The sequence below is a fragment of the Microtus ochrogaster genome, chromosome 1 (assembly GCF_000317375.1).
Source record: "Microtus ochrogaster isolate Prairie Vole_2 chromosome 1, MicOch1.0, whole genome shotgun sequence".
NCBI classification, from domain to species: Eukaryota; Metazoa; Chordata; class Mammalia; order Rodentia; family Cricetidae; genus Microtus; species Microtus ochrogaster.
Window position 1 is genome coordinate 124878870 of NC_022009.1, and position 4287 is coordinate 124883156.

A 4287-nucleotide genomic window follows, 5' to 3' on the forward strand; every position below is an offset into this window, starting at 1 on the left:
AAAAAAAAGAAAAGGAAAAAAATCCCTTGTACTCAGTGGTGCAGGATGTTGGTTTGGGGCAACAGATTGCAAAGACCTACAGACGAGACGGTGAGAAGGGCTGAAGAGACAGAGCCGTAACTGAGGGAGACGGCGGCGCATCACCTGAAGCTTCACTTCTGATGAGGGGCAGCTTCGCAAAGCGAGACTATAAACCAACCAGGTGCAATTATTCCTCATTTTCTTCTCCAGTGGTCATTGGGCAGAGCCTCACCAAGACGTTGTTACCGTCACCTCGAAAGGCATGGCGGTGACATCCACATGCATGTCATCAGAGCTTCTGCAGCCAAGTCGTGTTTCTGAAGTGGGAAGCGGAAAGAGATTACTGTGAATTGCTTTTGTACAGTTTCCATGAAGCTTTCTTGTTCTTTTCTTTTCCATTTTTTGTTGTTTTTTTTTCTTTGTTTTGTTTTTTGCCAGCCATTGCCAATGTCAATCAATCACAGTATTAGCCTCTGTTAATCTATCTACTGTTGCTTCCATATCCCCTCTTCAGTGCGCATGTCGCTAAAGGTGGCGCGTTGTCCTGGTTCCGAGTCCTGAGATGGATGTAGTTCTCGACGCTGGTGCTAGAAGTAGGTCTCCACACGTGGGATTGTTGTCCCGCCCTGTACTGTACTCCCAGTGGCCAAACTTATTTATGCTGCTAAATGAAAGAAAGAAAGAAAGAAAAAACAAATTATTTTTTTTTATTTTTTTTCTGCTGTGACGTTTTAGTCCCAGACTGAATTCCAAATTTGCTCTAGTTTGGTTACAGAGAAAAAGACTTTTTGCCACTGAAACTTGAGCCATCTGTGCCTCTAAGAGGCTGCGAATGGAAAAGTTTCAGATACTAAAGAGTGAAGTTTGCCTGCAAATAAAGAATCGAGAGTGTGTGCAAAGCTTATTTTCTTTTATCTGGGCAAAAATTAAAACACATTCCTTGGGACAGAGCCTGAGGTGCCTGTTCTGCGGAGAAACTTCTTTGTTGAGGGCTGTGGTGAATGGATGAACGTACATAGTAAAACTGACAAGATATTTTAAAGATATATAGAATACAGAATAAAGGAAGTTGCTGGTCCGTCGTAGCATCTTACAGTATTCGGGAAAACAACTGTTACAGTTTCACTGCTCTGAGTAACCGACGCGAGAGGAACACCCGCGCTGTAGTGATGGCGTCCACACAGACCAGCGCGGCGAGCGAGCGGAGTCAGGTCGTCTGCCTCATTCACCAGGAGCCGTAACTCAAGCTGAACTGTGAAAGTGGTTAACACTGTATCCTAGGCAGTCTTTTTTTTCCTCCTCCTCCTGTTTATTTTTTGTTTGTTTTATTTATAGTCTGATTTTAAACAATCAGATTCAAGTTGGTTAATTTTAGTTATGTAACACCCTGACGTGATGGAGGAAAACAACCTTTAAAGGGATTGTGTCTATGGTTTGATTCACTTAGAAATTTTATTTTCTTATAACTTAAGTGCAATAAAATGTGTTTTTTCATGTTACTGCGCCTGTTTCTTCCACCTAGATAATACTGTTTCATTATAAACATACGGTGTTTGTCTAATACTTTAATAGTCGGGTTTTGGCTTCTTAGCATTGCCTTCATTGTAGCAACATAGAAACGAGGCCACGCCACCGTGCTTGCCTCCCTGTTTGCTTTGGGCGTATAAACATGGCTTCTGGTTCCTTCCTTCAGCACCTCAGCAGTGGACCTGAGAGCTGCCGCTGTGGTTGTGTAGGTGATGTGTGTGATGGCTCTGCCCAGCCCCTGTTCAAAAACCCAATTCCTGCTGCCTTTAGTGAAACTCTAGCAAACTAAAGCAAGGTGTGGGAGGGACATGCTGTGTGTGTGTGTGTGTGTGTGTGTGTGTGTGTGTGTGTGTGTGTGTGTGTGTGTGTTTATCTCAACCAATCTCAAATCAACATGGAGTCCTTCCTCCTAAAGAACAAGATTCTCAGAGCCATAGGCCCGACTTGCTCAAAGACTGAGTTTCGCCAAGGGAGTAGGGCCAGGAGTCTGTCAAACGCGACCCTGAGCATGGAAAGGCACTGGCTTTACACGCTGTTCTTAAATCTCTGGTTTACTAGGCCTCGGCAAACTCCACGATAAGAGCAATAGGGAGGGCGGCAGTGCAGACCAGAGAATCCGCAGTACGGGCCCAGTGCAGACAGGAGAATCCCACAGTACAGGCACCGTGCAGACAAGAGAATCCCACAGTACGGGCCCAGTGCAGACAAGAGAATCCCACGATTCGGGTGCAGTGCAGACTGGAGTGTCCCACAGTACGGGCCCAGTGCAGACTGGAGTGTCCCACAGTACAGGCACCGTGCAGACAAGAGAATCCCACAGTACGGGCCCAGTGCAAACAAGAGAATCCCACAGTACAGGCAAGAGAAGACGAACTCAACCCAGAGCCATGCCTGCTATCCACATTAGTGATGTCATATTTTCAAAAGGTCATTAGTGATGTCATATTTTCAGTAAGGCTACACTGGTATAATTGAAGAAAACACCCACCTTTAAAACATGACAGAAAAGAAAAGCTCACCGATTTTGCAGATAGTCAGGCATCCCATCTCTGATGTCAGTTACGAGATCTTTGAGGGTTCCCCCTCATCTGTCCTCACTCAATGTGAGGATGCTGCAAAGCACAGTAGGTCAAACTCAGTGAAAGGAAACTACTATTGAATGTTCTCTAGGCTGACAAGGTAGCTTCATGCACAGGCGTGGTTCCCCGAGGTCTGTCCCCAGGACCATGACACAAGGAAAAAACCAGCTCCCCCAGAAGTGATCTTTGACTTCCACACGATCCTGTCCTGTGAATACCACACCCGCCCCCATCATACACACACAATAGTAAATAGAGTTTTAGAGATACAGAACCAGGTCGTTGTAATGTTTTGTATTTGATAATTGTTTTGCAGCTCATTCAGGTATATAAGGCATAGGTATATATGTAGAATTTATATTTATATATGTGTATACATTCTCTCACGCCAACTTATATTATTTTAAGTGGAGTCACAGAGTCTGCCATCTTACAAAAATTAAATACTACTAATAATAGAATAATAATAAGTCCCAAACAGTGATTTTGTGTCTGCCCAGGTGTTAAGTATTCTAGGCGTGCATACTGTCTGAGACTGCAGAGTGCTTGCTTGCCCAGCATGCGCAAAGCCCTGGGTCCCATCCCTGACACCGCAGAACCGGCTCCGGTTCCTGCAATCCTAACATCCCAGAAGCTGAGACAACAGGATCAGAAGTTCAAGTTTATTTCTAGCAAGTTCCAGCCCAGCTAGGGATACATAAGACCCTGTTCTTAAAAGAAAAGTGTTATAGTAGATCTGTTCCTGAAAAATGAAAATGTTAGTCTTTTTTTTTAAGCAATTAAGGAGCTACTGCAGTTAAAAAGTAAAGGGTCGTCTACTCTTCTGCTGGAAGTTGCTGTTTTTTAGTGTAACTACATTTTTGTAATGGTCATCATAACAAAAACTAATGCTCAGATTATGACAGAAGTGAGCCCAGCACTGTTGAATGTGCCTAAGGGCATCCTGGACCCGGGTACCATTCCTTACTGAAAGTATTCATAACTTTGACTGGGAAGCCCCCGGACAGACTCAGTTGCCTCAGCTCTGTCATTAACCGGCAACAGCTAGCGCCTACCGGAGGGCTACATGCACGCTCCAACCTATTTGTTTAATTTCACAAAAAGCAATTGACATCTAGTTTGTATCAGCAGTCGTAGGCCATTTTCCCAGTCCTCCAGCTAGTTTATTATAATGTCATTTCCTTGAATGAATCAGAGGATACAAACAGTCGCAGAAGAAGCCTCCTTGGAGCCTGTCTCCCGTGGATGCGGAGTTGCCGGTAGCTTCCCAGCCACAGCCACGGCAGGCTTTTCTAGATCCTTCTCCCTAAGTCGCCTAGTGTACCTGGTGAAATAAGGGCTCCAGAAGAGCGGGAGTCATCTCAGAGTCTGCCTAGCGGCCTTGCCCCTGCCGCTTGCTTAGCTGGGACAGGTAGGTGCCCACTGCACTTCCCGCCCTCTGGGGTCACTTGCGTGGAAATTGGAAGAGTTGGGAAGTCTTTCTCAGTCATTATTCCCCTCAGATGGCTTCAGTTCCTTTCCTTCTGTTAGTCATGCCTCATCCCCAGTAAAGATCCTGCCTGCAGCCTGGATTTTCTCAGGCTCGCCAGCCAACGAAGGATCTAACCTGCCATACCTCAGGGCATCCGGTTCTGCCGCCACGTCATGACTCGCAGGGTGA